At 37.5% G+C, this 18,228-nt stretch overlaps 1 non-coding gene across 1 annotated transcript; it reads left to right on the forward strand.

The window, feature by feature from the left end:
• Window positions 1-9,572: 9,572 nt before the first annotated feature.
• On the forward strand, window positions 9,573-9,679 carry LOC112423628 (U6 spliceosomal RNA). The gene has a single exon (XR_003014108.1). It is a non-coding gene; the product is annotated as a U6 spliceosomal RNA (small nuclear RNA).
• Window positions 9,680-18,228: the final 8,549 nt, after the last annotated feature.

Consider the following 18,228-nt stretch of genomic DNA (forward strand, 5'->3'; position numbering starts at 1 on the left):
AGACTTAAATGTTAGACCTAATACCATAAAAACCCTAGAGGAAAACCTAGGTAGTACCATTCAGGACATAGGCATGGGCAAAGACTTCATGTCTAAAACACCAAAAGCAACAGCAGCAAAAGCCAAAATTGACAAATGGGATCTCATTAAACTAAAGAGCTTCTGCACAGCAAAAGAAACTACCATCAGAGTGAACAGGCAACCTACAGAATGGGAGAAAATGTTTGCAATCTACTCATCTGACAAAGGGCTAATATCCAGAACCTACAAAGAACTCAAACAAATTTACAAGAAAAAAACAAACAACCCCATCAAAAAGTGGGCAAAGGATATGAACAGACATTTCTCAAAAGAAGACATTCATACAGCCAACAGACACATGAAAAAATGCTCATCATCACTGGCCATCAGAGAAATGCAAATCAAAACCACAGTGAGATACCATCTCACACCAGTTAGAATGGCGATCATTAAAAAGTCAGGAAACAACAGGTGCTGGAGAGGATGTGGAGAAATAGGAACGCTTTTACACTGTTGGTGGGATTGTAAACTAGTTCAACCATTATGGAAAACAGTATGGCGATTCCTCAAGGATCTAGAACTAGATGTACCATATGACCCAGCCATCCCATTACTGGGTATATACCCAAAGGATTATAAATCATGCTGCTATAAAGACACATGCACACGTATGTTTATTGCGGCACTATTCACAATAGCAAAGACTTGGAATCAACCCAAATGTCCATCAGTGACAGATTGGATTAAGAAAATGTGGCACATACACACCATGGAATACTATGCAGCCATCAAAAAGGATGAGTTTGTGTCCTTTGTAGGGACATGGATGCAGCTGGAAACCATCATTCTTAGCAAACTATCACAAGAACAGAAAACCAAACACCGCATGTTCTCACTCATAGGTGGGAACTGAACAATGAGATCACTTGGACTCAGGAAGGGGAACATCACACACAGGGGCCTATCATGGGGAGGGGGGAGGGGGGAGGGATTGCATTGGGAGTTATACCTGATGTAAATGACGAGTTGATGGGTGCAGCACACCAACATGGCACAAGTATACATATGTAACAAACCTGCACGTTATGCACATGCACCCTACAACTTAAAGTATAATAATAATAAATTAATTTAAAAAAAAAAGAAAATGTGGCACATATTCACCATGGAAAACTATGCAGCCATAAAAAATGATGAGTTCGTGTCCTTTGTAGTGAAATGGATGAAGCTGGAAACCATCATTCTGAGCAAACTGTCGCAAAGAGAGAATACCAAATGCCGCATGTTCTCACTCATAGTTGGGATTTGAACAGTGAGAACTCTTGGATACAGGCGGGGAGCATCAGACACCGGGGGCCTGTCGTGGGGTGGGCGGATGGGGGAGGGATAGCATTAGGAGAAATACCTAATGTAAATGATGAGTTAATGGGTACAGCAAACCAACATGGCACATTTATACATATGTAACAAACCTGCACATTGTGCACATGTACCCTAGAACTTAAAGTATAAAAATAAAAAATAAAGCCAAAAAAAAGTGAGTACTTTAAACAAAACAGCATGATACTGGTACAAAAACAGACACATAGACCAATGGAACAGAATAGACAGAAATAAAGCCACACACCTACAGCCATCTGATCTTTGGCAAAGTCAACACAAACAAACAATGAGGAAAGGACTCTCTATTCAATAAATGGTTCTGGGATAGCTGGCTAGTCATATGCAAAAGAATGAAAGTGGACCCATACCTTTCACCATATTCAAAGAATAAGATAGATTAAAGATTTCAATTTTAGACTTTTAAGATTCCTAGAAGATAACCAGGGCAACACTATTTTGGACATCAGCCTTAAGAAAGATTTCATGACAAAGTCATCAAAAGGAATTGCGACAAAAACAAAACTTGACAAGTAGGACCTAATAAAAAAAGAGCTTCTTCAAAGCAAAAAACGACTATCAGCAGAGTAAACAGATGGCCTACAGAATGAAATAAAATATTTGCAAGGGTACATCTAACAAAGTTCCAATATCCAGAGTGTATAAGAATTTTTTTTAAAAATGTACAAGCAAAAAACAAACCCACTAAAAAGTGGGGAAAGAACATGAACAGACACTTCTGAAAAGAAGACAGGCAAACGTCTCACAAACATGAAAAATGCTCAATCTCACTAACCATTTGAGAAATGCAAATCAAAACCACAATGAGATGCCATATCACACCAGTCAGAATGGCTATTATTAAAAGTAAACAAAAACAAAACAAACAAATAAACAAAATGCAGTGCTGGTGTTGAATCAAGTTTAGCCTAAAGCTGCCTCCTCACATATTTTAAATTTGGCCTATAGGATTTTTGTACATTGTGAACTATAACAAGTGGAGGTGTAACCCAGACCATAGCCTACACTAGTACCAATTACCAATATTTGACCAATCAAATGTAGCCAACTATTTGAACTATGTTCAAATAAGGCAAATTCCAAGCTGTAAACAATCCAGACATTTCTCTACCTTACTTTCATTTTCTGTGCATCACTTTTCTTTTTCCGTTCATAAGTCTTTCACCACGTGGCTGTGCTGGAGTGTCTGAGCCTATTCTGGCTCAGGAGGCTGCCTGATTCACGGATTGTTCATTGCTCAATTAAACTCCATTAATCTAAATTCAGCTTGAAATTTTCTTTCATCAGATGGCCTCAGAAGTGGGATTGAAGTAGAACTTCTAAAGACCCCTAGGAGCACTGAGTGACCAAGCGAGATACCCATTAGAGCCACTGTGTTTCTTGATCTCTTAGAGCAGCTGGGGAGCATGGTAAATTCTCAGATTCTGAAGTTACATGGATTTGTGTTTTGAGTTCTCCAAGTTTCTTTGAACAAATTTCTGATCCAAACTGGGTTTGGAAGTCATGACAGACACTGGACTGCGTCCAGGATTCGATTGGATGTGGTAATTAACTGTCTTTGGTCCAGTTAGAAGCCTCTTACATCTGACTGGGTCAGAAAGAAATTAGTAGTACATGAAAATATTGCAGGGGGTGTGCATTTTGGCTTTTAGACATTTGCAGGAATTTTTGTGTTCTACCCTTTTGTTTCATTTTTCTTGTGCATTTAGGTAGGAAAAAAGTCATTGGCTTAGTTGATCAAGGGAACCTGAGAGCAAAGCCAATACTCGATGTAAAAATGAAATCCTTAATTTTTGGAGAACAGAGTTCCTTCTGGCTCATACATGCATAAGTATTGGGCCATGGAAGCAGTAATCTTACAGAAATGATAAAATCTTGTCAATCTTACTAAAGATAACTTACAGTGGAATGTTCCAAATGAACAACACTGCACTAAAGTGTATTTGAAAATGAGAGCTCCCAAATTAGTCTCATCTAAGGATGCCTACTGATATGCAGAAAAGGAATTTTCAATATTTTTATTTAAAGGCTTTATGAAAGGGAAATAAAAAGCTTAAGTGATTGATTAAAAAATTAAATCTGCTAACTTTTTGACTTAGTTATGACTGTGATCCAAAGAAATAAACTGCCGACTTTGAGTATGTAGTGGTGTACATTTTAACTGGATAAAGGATGGGATTGGGTTAGAGGCCATCTCCACAGTAAAGTTCCTTTTAGTAAAAAATGGATTTGTCACTATGAGATATTGACCGCTATTCTCTTTAAATTAATTGGCTTTCATTCTTTGGGTGGCTGTGGGTGACAGAATTAGGCATGTACAGTATAACTGGACATGGGGAGCTTCTTTTTCCCTAAGGGGAGAAACTTGAGAGCTGATGAGACTGCTGGAATTATAATGACTGACAAGTAGCCACTTGAACTTTTAATTTTGAGTTGCTGCAATGGGTGGGTCTTTCTCTGGCCTCCCTGAGCTCCTCACCTTTCCTACCCTGTTGCAAGCAATGCTTTTCTCCCTTCCCTTTTCTCTCTCTCTGTGAAAACTGGTTGTAGGAATGATAAAAATTACTATCTCTTGCAAAGTTTAACTTAATGAGAAAAGTAATTTGTGAAGATAGTCTTAAGCTATAGCACAACTTGCATACTTTGTGCTATAAATTTGTTTTTATTGTATCATTCTGTCATAAAGAGGGGTATCTTAGGATAGAATGTGGGCCTAGGAGCTCCATAAGCTTGCTGTAAAGCCAGCACAACAAACTGGTCAGCTACAAACTTTGCTGCAGGTCCCTGAAATGAAAAATCTGGATGAATGTTTTTCTTAATCTTTTTTTATGTCCTTGGGAGCTTGATCTTGTAACCACATAGCAGTACTTTTTCTTGGTTTCTGCCATCCAGGGAACAGAAACTTGGTAGTTCATGTCATAGTTAGCTCAAAAAATTATTTTGAGCAATTAAAAACTATTGCAAGCTCAAAATTGGCTGCTCTAGATTCCTTATTTTAAGAGCATTGGAAACCGCCCAATGCAATAGCTTAGTAGCTAAGGCTTTGTCATTTCACAATGGTGGCCTGGGTTCAAGGTTCAGTTCCAGTCTTAAGAAATGAGCCCTTTAATGGCATAACATGCATGTGACTTTTGCTATTTATTGATTCTCTTCCCCTCCATGAAAAACTTCTGAATTCACTTCTTGAATTTTACTTTCTCTGAGCACCTGAGAGGATACATTTAGTGAAGTTCAAAAGCCAGACATATTTGCTGTTTGTTAAGGTTAGCATTTGGCAATAAATATTTGGTTAAAAGTCAGCTTAATTAAAAGCAGATATTCAAGCTATAGGTATATTTTAAAAGTATTTATGGATTTTTATCTTCTTGAATCTTGTATTTTATAAGTTTTTTTTTCTTTTCAGTCAACTGAATTGTTTTTCTTAATTTTATTTTTTCTTCTTGTCGCTCTTGATGCACACATAAGAGAACCTTAAGTAACCTCTAACAGCTTGGGACTCCTTGGCAAAAACACAGGAGGTGCCACTGACCTTGTTTTGGGAAAAACCTCTGTTTTAGTCATGAAACTCCAGGAACTGAAAACAGATAGATCGCTCTTAAAATCTAAGGCTAAATATACTTTTGGGGATGGCAAATGGCAGTTGTGGAGGATACTTGACTCTTTGCACATTTAAATAAGAGAAGCATACTCCTGGCCACCTAAAAAGAATGGAAATGTCCCCACCCCTCATTGAGATTAGACTCCCTTGGGGGATGGGCTAATCACAGAATCAACTAATCAACTTTGGGATGCTTTGCAATGCAAAGCAATGTTTTTTACCATGAAATGCACAAAATCAGTGCACTGTCTTGTTCTATAACACTTCTCTTTTAGGGATGCAGGATCCAGCATAAAAATGGGACCCTGAATTTTTAGGGATCTGTTTTGTTTTCCAGCTGTACCTGCATATTAGGCCTTAAAAACTGCATGCTTTAAAAAGAAATGCAAAAATTGGCAAATGAAAAAATCATACAACTATTAGATCTTCTTCTGCCTTTCTGTGTATTTATATGTGTTCTGTATGTGATGTTTATATATGAACGAGCTCTGATTAATTGGCTTAAAAATAATAAGTGCTGGAATCACATATTTTGCTATGAAAATAAAAACTAATGCCTTTTATTTAACATAACTTTAGTAAGTTTCAGGAAATTGAAGAGTTGTTAAGATTATTGGTAAAATAAAGACATTTGGTCTATATTAGGAAGGTCAAATATTAGGTTTGTCAAATGCTTTAAGGTAATAAACTGCCTCTTTGACTTTTAAAAATTGTTCAACTTTTGCTTCAAAAACTACTGCAGGGACATACCAGGAAAACCTAAATAATTCACACACTCTTTGAAAGAAGTGGTTTGCTGCTGCAAACTCCGTGAGACAGCCAAAAAACTGTGAGTGCCCAAATTGTGATAGGGGAAAAGTCTGTTTCTGAACACACATCCTCTGTGGAGAACCTAAAAATCCAAATCAGAAGAGAAGGATTTAACCTTACCTAGAGCTGAAACAAATTTAGAGAGCTGAGTGAAATATAAAAGTAGAAGAAGCAGCAAAAGAAGCCCTGTAGGCACTCCTGGCCCCCAGGGAAGCCATTTTTTACTTTATCTCACAGAAGTCTTTGGGAAGGGCTGCCAGTGGAATTAGAGAAGGACCACAGGAAGAAGGAAAATTCCAGCTGAATTTTGTAATAATTTTGACTGTGAGTGATTTTTCCTGGGCAGAATCTGGGAGGCGGGGAGGTGAATGGGATGTTCAGATATGAGCACAGGAGCTGCAACAGTCTTCTAGCCTGGAGTAAGATCTCAGTCTTGCTCTCTGGCTGAATACATATAAACTCGGGGCTGTTGGTGGGACACAGTTGGAGTGAGACTGGCTTTGCTGGCTGCATGGGAGCTGGGTAAGGCCTGTCACTGCCAACATTCACCACTTTCCTGGTGACCTGTATGATAAAGCAGAGGTAGACAAAATCCCCTTGGGAACACAACACCATTAGCCTGAGAATCAAACCTGTATTCTTACAGTGGCTGCAGCAAGCCCTGACCAAAAAGAGTCTGAGCTCAGACATAGAGAACCTTCCTCCTATGTGACAGTCTTTCTCTATTCACCCTGGTAGCTGAAGATAAAAGACATTATCTTTTGGAAGCTCTATGGCACCTGAGAAACCTGAACACTTACCCAGGCAACTTTAGGGCAAGATTGTATCCCCCCCCAAACTACCATATCTGATGCTGTCTTGAAAGTGCCACATCCTGGCTGGAGGCCAAACAGCTAAGACCACTACAGCAACTCAGGAATGAACAGCTCTACTTCAACAAATGAGAAAACAAGAGCTAACTTTATTTCCTGTAACATTCTGGCTAACAAGAGGTCCTGAGTCTCTTCATGTGACAACTTAACTGCATTTGAGAAAACCAGTGCACTAAACAAAACTACAACCAAGGACCCTCACAGAGTCAACATCACTCACCTGCTACCTGTATTGGAGCAGGTGTTGGTATCTATGGCTGGCAGACCTGAAGACAAATCACATCACAGGACTCTTTGTGGACACTCCCCAGGACCTGCCTGGAGTCCAGTAGCTCCACTGCATGCCTAGACCTAGAAGAGGAGTAACAAAATGTGCAGTCCAGCTCTTGAAAGTCCCATCCCTAGGGGAAGAGGGAGAGTACCAAATCAAGGGATTGCCCTGTGAAACAAAATAATCTGAGCAACAGCCCTTGAGTCCTAGGTCTTTTCTCTGACATAGTCTACCCAAATAAGAAGAAACCAAACAATTCTGGTAATATGACAAACCAATGTTCTCTAACACCCCCATAAGATCACACTAGCTCACCAGAAATAAAATCAAATGAAGAAGAAATCTCTGAATTGCCCCCCCAAAATAAAATTCAGAAGGCCAATTATTAAGCTGCTCAAGGAGGCACAAGAAAAAGGTGAAAACCAACTTAAATAAATTTAAAATATAATACAAGATGTGGACGAAAATATCTCCAGAGAAATAGACAGCATAATAAGAAATAATCACAAAACTTCTGTAAATGAAAGACAAACTCGCATAAATGCAAAATATGCTGGAAAGTTTCAACAATAGAATTGAACTAGTAGAAAACAGAAAATAGAACTTCAGAACTCAAATACAAGGCTATTGAATTAACCCAATCTTACAAAGACACAGAAAAAAAAATGAATGAGAATAAAGTCTCCAAGAAGTTTAAGATTATGTTAAACTACCAAACCTAAGAATAATTGGTATTCTGAAAAAGAAGAAAAATCTAAGCCTTTGGAAAACATACTTGAAGGGATAATTGAGACAACATATTTGGCCTTCCTAGAGATATAGATATCAAAATGCAAAAAGCTCAAAGAACATAGGTGAAATTCATCACAGATTGATCATCACCTAGACAGATAGTCATCAGATTATCTAAAGGCAAGACAAAGGAAAGAATCTTAAGAGCTGTGAGGGAAGAGCATCAGGTAACCTATAAATGAAAACTAATCAGATTAACAGCATATTTCTAAGCAGGAACCCCTCAAGCTAGAAGAAACTGGAGTCCTATTTTAGCCTCCATAAACAAAACAGCTATCAGCCAAGAATTTTGCATCCAGCAAAAGTCAGCTTCATAAGTGAAAAAAAGAGTCATTTTGTCACAAACAAATGCTAAGAAAATTCACCATAACCAAGCCATCACTACTATAACTGTTGAAAGAAGTTCTAAATCTTTAAAGCTCAAAATACACCAAGATAGAACCTCATTAAAGCATAAATCTCCCAAGACCTATAAAACAAGAACACAATGAAAAAAAAAGCATTGTATTCAGGCAACAGCTAGCATAGTGAATAAAATAGTACCTCACATCTGAATACTAATGTTAAATGAAATGGCCTAAATGCTCTACTTACAAGATACAGAATGACAGAATGGATGAGAATTAACCAACCAACTATCTGCTGTCTTCCAGAGACTCACCTAACACATAAGGACTTACATAACTTAAGGTAAAGGGGTAGAAAAAGATATTCTATGCAAATGGACATCAAAAGTGAGCAGGAGTTGCTCTTCTTATATCAGACAAAACAGACTTTAACACAAAAACAGTAAAAAAGGCAAAGAGTGACATTATATAATGATGAAAAGACTAGTCCAACAGGAATATATGATAATCCTAAATATATATGCACCTAACACTGGAACTCCCAAAGTTATAAAACAATTACTACTAGACCTAAGAAGTGAGATAGACAGAAATGCAATAATAGTGGGGACTTCAGTACTCTACTGACAGCATTAGACATATCATCAAGACAGTCAGCAAAGAAACAGTGGACATAAGTGATGTACTAGATCAAATGGACTTAACACGTATTTACACAACATTCTACCCAACAACTGCAGAATATACATTCTATTCATCAGCACATGGAGCATTCTCCAAGATAGACCATATGATAGGCCACAAAACAAGTCTCAATAAATTTAAGAAACTCAAAATTGTATCAAGTACCTTCTCAGACCACTGCAGAATAAAATTGAAAATCAACTCCAAAAGGAACCCTCAAAACCATGCAAACACATAGAAATGAAATAATCTGCTTCTGAGTGATCTTTGGGTCAACAAAAAACTCAAGGTGGAAACAAAATTTTTTGAACTGACCAATAGTAGTGACACAACCTATGAAAACCTATGGAATACAGGAAATCTGGTGCTAAAAGGAAAGTTTATAGCATTAAATGCCAATAGCAAAAAGTCACAAGAAGCAAAAATAGACTATCTAAGCTCACACCTCAAGGAATCAGAAGAACAAGAACTGACCAAACCCAAACCCAGCAGAAGAAAAGACAGAGCAAAGATCAGAGCAGAACTAAATGAGATTGGAACAAAAGAAAGCAGTACAAAAGCTAAATAAAGCAAAAAGCTGGTTCTCTGAAAAGGTAAACAAAATTGATAAACCATTAGTAATATTAACCCAGAAAAGAAGAGAGAAGATCCAAATAAACTCAATCAGAAATAAAACAGAAGATATCACAACCAATACCAAAGAAATACAAAAGGTTATTCTAGGCTACTATAAACACCATTTCACACACAAGCTAGAACACCTGGAGGAGTGCTTAGTGCTTGCTTTAGAAGCACATATACTAAAATTGGAATGATACAGACAAGATTAGCATGGCCTCTGTGCTTGTGTGAGACACAAATTTGTGAAGCATTCTATAGTTTTGAGATTGGAGGCTAATATTTAACATTCTTAAAGAAATGAATTTCCAAACTACAATTTCATATCCAAAAAAACTAAGCTTCATAAGCAAAGGAGAAACAAGATCCTTTTCAGACAAGCAAATGCTGAAGAAATTCATCACCAGCAGACCTGCATTGAAAGAGCTTCTGAAAGAAGCACTAAATAAAAAAGGGAAACCCATTACCAGACACTACAAAAACACAATGATGTACACAAAACAGTGACACTATGAAGCAATCGTATAAACAAATATGCAAAATAACCAGCTAGCACCATGTTTACAGGATCAAATTCACACATAACAATACTATCCTTAAATGTAAATGGACTAAATGCCCCAATTAAAAGACACAGAATGGCAAGTTGGATAAAGAGCAACAACCCATAGGTATGCTGTCCTCAGGAGACCCATCTCACATGCAAAGACAAAGATAGGCTCAAAATAAAGGGTTGAAAGAAAATTTACCAAGCAAGTGGAAAACAGAAATAAGGGCATGCTACAATACTAGTTTCTGACAATACAGACTTTAAACCAGCAAAGATTAAAAAAAAAAAAAAAAAAAAAAAGACAAAGAAAAGCATTACATGATGGTAAAGGGTTTAATTCAACAAGAAGTGCTAAGTATCCTAAATATATATGCACCCAATAGAGGAGCATCCAGATGTATAAAGCAACTTCTTAGAGACCTACAAAACGACTTAGATATTCACACAATAATAATGGAACACTTTCAAAACCCACTGACAATATTAGATAGATCATCATGACAGAAAATTAACAAAGATATTCAGAACTTGAACTCAGCTTTGGATCAAGTGGACTTTACAGATATCTGAAGAACTGTCCACCCAAATTCAACAGAATATACATTCTTCTCATTGCCACATAGCACTTACTCTAAAATTCCTGACATAATTGAAAGTAAAACACTCCTCAGAAAATGCAAAAGAACTGAAATCATAATGAATAGTTTTTCACCACAGTACAATCAAATAAAAACTCAAGATGAAGACAGTTACTCAAAAACACACAGCTACATGAAAATTGAAGAACCTGCTACTCAATGACTGTTAAGTAAGCAATGAAATTAAGGCAGAAATCAAGACATTCTTTGAAACTAATGAGAACCAAAAGACAATGTACTAGAATCTCTGGGATGCACCTAAAGCAATGTTAAGAGGTAAATTTATATCACTAAATCCTCACATCAAAAAGCTAGAAAGAACTCGAGTTAACAACCTAATATCTCAACTAAAAGAACTAAAGAACCAAGAGAAAACAAACCCCAAAGCTATCAGAAGACAGGAAGTAAACAATATCAGAGCTGCAGTGAAAGAGAAAGAAACACAAAAACCCTTCAAAAAGTCAACAAATCCAGGAGCTGGCTTTTTGAAAACAATAATAAAATAGATAGACTGCTAACAAGACTAATAAAGAAGAAAAGAGGAAAGAATAAAATAAACACAATCAGAAATGATAAAGGGGACATCACCACTGACCCCACAGAGATACAAGCAACCATCAGACCATGCTATAAACACCTCTATGCACATAAACTAAAAAATGGATAATTTCCAGGACACATACACCCTCCCAAGACTTAATGAGGAAGAAATTGAATCTCTGAATAGACCAATAACAAGTTCTGAAATTGAGGCAGTAATAAATAGCCAAAAAAAAAAAAAAAAACCCAAAAACAAAACAAAACAAAACAAAACAAAAAAAAAACAGGACCAGACAGATGCAAAGTTGAATTCTACCAGAGGTACAAAAAAGAGCTGGTACCATGTCTATGGAAACTATTGCAAAAATAATTGAAAATGAGGGACTCCTCCCTAACTCATTCTATGAGGCCAGCATCATCCTGATACCAAAACCTGGCAGAGATAAAAACAAAAACAAAATATCCTTCAGGTCAATATCCTTCATAAACATTGATTCAAAAATTCTCAATAAAATACTTGTAAACCAAATCCAGCAACACATCACAAAGCTTGTCCACCATGATCAAGTTTGCTTCATCCCTGGGATGCAAGGTTAGTTCAGTATACACAAATCAATAAATGTGATTCATCACATAAACAGAATTAAATACAAAAACCACATGATTATCTCAGTAGATGCAGAAAAGGCCCTTGATAAAATTCAACATTGCTTCATGTTAAAAATTCTCAATAAACTAGGTATTAAAGGAACATATCTCAAGACAATAAGCCATATATGACAAACCCATAGCCAGTGCCATACTAAATGGTAAAAAACTGAAAGAATTCCCCTTGAAAACCAGCACAAGACAAGGATGCCCTCCCTCACCACTCCTATTCAACATAGTATTGGAAATTCTGGCCATAGCAATCAGGCAGGTGTGAGAAAGGTATTCAAATAGGAAGGGATGAAGTCAAATTATCTTTTTTTTGTAGATGACATGATTCTATATCTAGAAAATTTCATCATCTCAGCCCAAAAGTTTCTGGCTATTCAATGCAATTCCCATTAAACTACCATTGGCATTCTTCACAGAATTAAAAATATATATATTTTAACATTCATATGGAAGCAAAAAAGAGCCCGAATAGCCAAGTCATTCCTAAGCAAAAAGAACAAAGCTAGAGGTATCATGCTCCCTGACTTCAAACTATACTACAAGGCTTCAGTAACCAAAACAGCAAGGTACTGGTACAAAAACAGATGCATAGACTCATGGAACAGAATAGAGACCCCAAAAATAAGACCACACACCTACAACCATCTGATTTTCAGCATACTTAACAAAAATTAGCAATGAGGAAATGATTCCCCATATAATAAATGCTGCTGTGTGTGCTGGCTGGCCATTTGCAGAAAATTAAAACTGGATCCATTTATTACACCACATACAAAAATTAACTGAAGTTGGACTTAAATGCAAACCCCCAAACCATTAAAACCCTAGAAGAAAATCTAGGCAACATAATTTAGGACATAGGTATTGGAAAAGGTTTCATGATGAAAATGCCAAAAGCAACCACAACAAAATAAAAATTGACAAATAGGATTTAACTAAACTACAGAGCTTCTGCACTGCAAAAGAAACTGTCATCACAGTGAACAGACAACTTCAGAATGAGAGAAAATGCTTGCAATTTACCTATCTGATAAAGCTCTAATATACAGAGTATACTAGAAATTTAAACAAATTTGCAAGAAAAAAAGTAAACAATCCCATTAAACTTGGGAAAATGACACGAACAAACACTTTTCAAAAGAAGATATACATTTGTCCAAAAACATATGAAAAAAAGTTCAACAAAACGGATTATTAGATAAATGCATATCAAAACCACAATGAGATACATTTCAAGCCAGTGAGAATGGAGATTATTAAAAAATAAAAAAAACAACAGATGCTGTTGAGGTTGCAGAGAAAAAAGAACATTTTTACACTGTTGGTGAGAATGTAAATTAGTTCAACAATTGTGGAGGACAGTGTGGTGATTCTCCAAAGATGTGGAGGCAGAAATACCATTTGACCCAGCAATCCTATTACTGGTTATATAACCAAATTAATATAAATTATTCTATGATAAAGATACATGAACACATATGTTCACTGCAGCGCTTTTCACAATAGCAAAGACATGGAATCATGTCTAAATGCCCATGAATGGTAAACTGGATAAAGAAAATGTGGTACAGATTCTCTCTGGAATAGTATGCAGTCATAAAAAAGAACAAGATCATTTCTTTTTCAGGGGCATGGATGGAGTTGGAAGCCTTATTTATCCGCAAAGTAACTCAGAAACAGAAAACTAAACACCACACGTTCTCACTTATAAGTGGGAGCTGAATGACGAGAAAAATGGACGTATGGGGGGAAACAACACACACTGGGGCCTGTTGCAGGAGATTGGGGAGGGAGAGTATCAGAAAAAATAGCTAATGGATGTTGGGCTTAATACCTCGGTGATGAAATGATCTGTACAGCAAACCACCATGGCACACATTTACCCATGCAACAAACCTGCACATCCTGCACTCATACCCCTAAACCTAAAATAACAGTTAAAGGACAAAAAATAAAACCTAAAGTAGATGGATAAATTCCTGAAAATATACAACCCCCCTAGATTAAACCAGAAAAATATAGAAACTCTGGACAGACCAATAGCAAGCAGCAAGATTGAAATGGTAATTTAAAAATTGCCAACAAAGGTCCAGGGATGGATAGATTAACAGCTGAATTCGATCAGACATTCAAAGAAGAATTGGTATCAATTCTATTGAAACTATTGTAAAAGTTAGAGAAAGACAGAATCCTCCCTAAATCATTCTGTGAAGCCAGTATTACCCTAATACCAAAACCAGGAAAGTACATAACGAAAAATAAAACTACAGACCAATAACTCTGATGAACATAGATGTAAATATCCTCAATAAAATACTAGCTTACCAAATCTAACAGCATATGACAAAGACAATCCACCATGATCAAGGCCTTTTCATGGCAGTGATGCAGTGTTGGTTTAATATACGCAAGTCAAGAAATGTGATACACCACATAAACAGAATTAAAAACAAAAAGTCCCATGATCATCTCAATAGATGCAGAAAAAGCATTTGACAACATCCAGCATTGCTTTATGATTAAAACCCTCACCAAAATCAGCATAGAAGAGGCATACCTTAAAGTAATAAATGCCATCTGTGACAAGCCCACAGCCAGTATTATACTGAATGTGGAAAAAATTGAAAACATCCCCCCTAAGAACTGAAACAAGACAAGGATGCCCACATTCAACACTTCTTTTCAACATAGTACCTGAAGTCCTAGCCAGAGCAATCAGACAAGTGAAAGAAATTATGGGCATCCAAATTGGTACAGAAAAAGTCAAACTATTGCTCTTCACCAATGACATAATCATATATGTAGAAAAACCTGAAGACTAATCCAAAAACTCCTAGATCTGATAAATGAATTCAGTAAAATTTCAGAATACAAAATCAATGTACACAAATTTAATAGAGCTGCTATCAACCAAACTGAGAATCAAATCAAGATCTCAACTACTTTTACAATAGGTGTGAAAAAAATAAAATACTTAGAAATATACCAAACAAGGAGGTGAAAGACCTCTACAAGGAAAATTAGAAAATGCTGCTGAAGGAAATCATAGATGACACAAACAAATGGAAACACATCTCATGTTCAGGGATGGGTAGAATCAATATTGTGAAAAGGACTATACTTCCAAAAGCAATCTACAATTCAGTGCAATTCCCATCAACATATCATAATCATTTTTCACAAAACTGGAAAAAACAATCCTAAAATTCATATGGTGCCAAGACCAGCTCATTTGTGGATACCCTAACCCAGCAGTGCTAGAGGAATTAAAGACACACACACAGAAATATACAGTGTGGAGTGGGAAACCAGGCGACTCACAGCCTTCCAGAGCTGAGAGCCCCAAACAGAGTTTGATCCACATATTTATTGACAGCAAGCCAGTGATAAGCATTATTTCCATAGATTATAGATTAACTAAAGCATTCCTTATGGTAAACAAAGGGATGTGCCAAAACAAAGGGATGGGCTCTGGCTAGTTGTCTGCAACAGGAAGATGTCCTTAAGGCCCAGATTGCTCATGCTATTGTTTGTGGTTTAGGAATGCCTTTAAGCGGTTTTCCACCCTGGGTGGGCCAGGTGTTCCTTGCTCTCATTCTGGTAAACCCAAAACCTTCAGCATGGGTGTCATGGCCATCTCAAACATATCACAGTGCTGCAGAGATTTTGTTTATGGCCAGTTTTGGGGCCACTTTATGGCCAGATTTGGGGGCCAGTTCCCAACATGTCCTCCTTGTTGGTGTGCAAAGTGATAAGAGCAAAGGCAGCTTTGTCACAGTGAGCTACTTCTCGCAGGAGTCGGGATCCGCATCCGCAGACTATACAAAGACAAACAACACAGATTAAAGGCACAATCATCATTGAAATCACAGAGCCTCCAAGTGTCTTTATCGATTTTAATGGGTTGATAGCTGCTATTTTGTCTGCAGCTCCTTCAAGCACTCCAGTTCCTGGCATTAAGGTCACGTGTGACTGGGATGCATTAAATATTTGTTATTTTAATTTTGCAATATCCAAAGACAAGTTTGTGGAGTGTCCTTCTAGAAACTTTTTTATTCTTTCCCAAATTTTGATCTTATTTAAGAGCTATTAATAGTTACTACAAACCCTTATGTTTAGCCCCTAGAGTGGGCCATATCATTTTAGGTTGAGGTGCCACTATACTGCCATGTTTCCAGATCATAGGAACTCTCGCTGTATTTCTTGCCATTTCTACCATCTGACTGTTCTGTTCAGACCAGCTGAACATAGTGTGGCCATGGCATGCAGACTGAGAGGTGCAATTCAAGCTAAACATCCCCTTAGGGGATAAATCAATAGTGATTCCATAGGAATCATTGTGCAGCACCTCTGCCTGTTCTGTAATGCAATTTTCCCAAATAGGTATGTTCATTATTTCTGACCAGGTCCAATTCTGTTTACAAGTAGGTTTTTGAGGGCGATATGCCTCAATTATAGGAGCAGATTTATTATGGTAAATACTGAAATCAGAAAGCAAGTGTAACTGTGTCATAGAGTGATTACATCCAGGCATTATTGCCAGCCAAGATTGATAAATATGCCCAATAAGTCCAATTGTTCTCAGTGTCAGCCCTTGTTGAGGGAATACTCATGGCAATGGTGATCATCGCTATTATAGCTATCATTAAATTACTCATTGTGACTGGTTGTCCCACTTTCCTCAGGTTTTCTTCCACCATCTGTGACAGCTTCTTGATCTGTCCCCAGGTAGGTGGCTGTGTTCAATGGGTGTTGCTTGTGACAGTTGGGGTCCTCTTCAGCATCAGTCTTGACATGGCTGCAACTGGGGGTCCTCGGGTTCCTCCCAGAATCTGTTCTTCAGCATCTGGCTTATGATAAGGCTTTAAATGTCTCGATGGCACCCAAATTGGCTGTTGATTCGGTCCTGGAGAAACACAAGCATAACCTCTACTCCAAGATATTATTTTACCTATTTTCCAACTTTTTGTTATTGCATCTCTCCACCAAACTACCTGTTCTGTTTCTGTCTTTGTAGCTTGATTTTGTAGATGCTGTTCAGTTGCTGATAGCATCTGGCCTTTAGGCAGGCTCAAAAAAATTAAAGTCAATAATGCTATGGGAGAGATTCATTCTTTCCTTTATGGCTTGTCCCTGAGAATTATACGGGATACCAGTATTGTGTTTAATATTCCATATAGAGAAAAATGTAGCTAGAGCCTGGGGCATTATCTGTTTTAATGCAAGCTGGAATGCCCATCACCACAAAACACTGCAAAAGGTGACATTTAACACAGGCAGAAGACTCTCCAGATTGGCATGTAGCCCAGACAAACTGAGAAAAGGTGTCTACACATACATGTACCTAAACTAGTCTCCCAAACGAGGGAACATGTGTGACATCCATTTGCCAAAGAGAATTAGTTTCTGATCCTCAAGGATTAACTCCACCTGTAAAAGATGAAGAATGCACCATTTGGCAAGTTGGACATCACTGAATAATAGCTTTAGCTTCTTTCCAGGTAATGCTGTATCTGCATTTGAGACCAGGAGCATTAACATGGGTTAAATTGTGAAAGTGTCTAGCATTAGATATTGCAGTAGCAACTAAGCAATCAACCATTTGATTCCCTGTTTCTACCAAACCTTTATATTTCTTTCCCTGAATAGTTATTTCACAGGTAGGATATTGATCAGTAATTTGATTCACCCAATAAACTGCTTTGCTTTGTTTATTTGTGCTTCCAAATCCTCCTGCTCATTTAATTTCACTTTTCCCCATTTTCACATATGGCACAATCAGGAGCTGTGCTATACACTCTCCTGGCTCTGCTTTCCAGGAAACAGAAGTCGATATGACAATTTGAATTTCCCCATTATAATCTGTATCAATGACTCCTGTTTGTACTTGGACTCCTTTTAAATTTAAACTAGATCTACCTAGAAGTAATCCTACCATCACCGCTGGCAACATCTGGCTGGAGACAGCAACATTCTTTAACAGTCCCATTACAAAAGGAGAACCTGGTCCATATTGATAAATAGCTTGCTTCAATTTTTTGAGTAATTTAAAAGGAACAGGCTGAAATACAGGTATAGTATTTCCCTGTTGATCTGGGGGGTGTATTCCAACAAGTAACTGCCAAGCCTCTATATCACCCTCTCATCTAGCTTGCTGAATTCCTGCCTGAATAGAACTGAGCGGTCACTCGAGGCACTGCTCGAACAGTCACTGGGGCCACTACTTTTCACCCAATGTCCTCTGGAAAATAAAGATCTAGAGGGTCAGGCCACTCCTTTTCTTCAAAATAATGAGGGGATGCAGAAGGATAGGGATGAACCTCTTCCTCCTTTGCCGCTTTGGCTTTAGCTGGCAAAAAAACCCTGCTCTGTCACTTCTTCTGTTACTTTATTATGCTTTCCTTCCTCCCCATCCTTAGTGTGAAA

This window comes from Macaca nemestrina, chromosome X (genome assembly GCF_043159975.1).
Source record: "Macaca nemestrina isolate mMacNem1 chromosome X, mMacNem.hap1, whole genome shotgun sequence".
Lineage (NCBI taxonomy): Eukaryota > Metazoa > Chordata > Mammalia > Primates > Cercopithecidae > Macaca > Macaca nemestrina.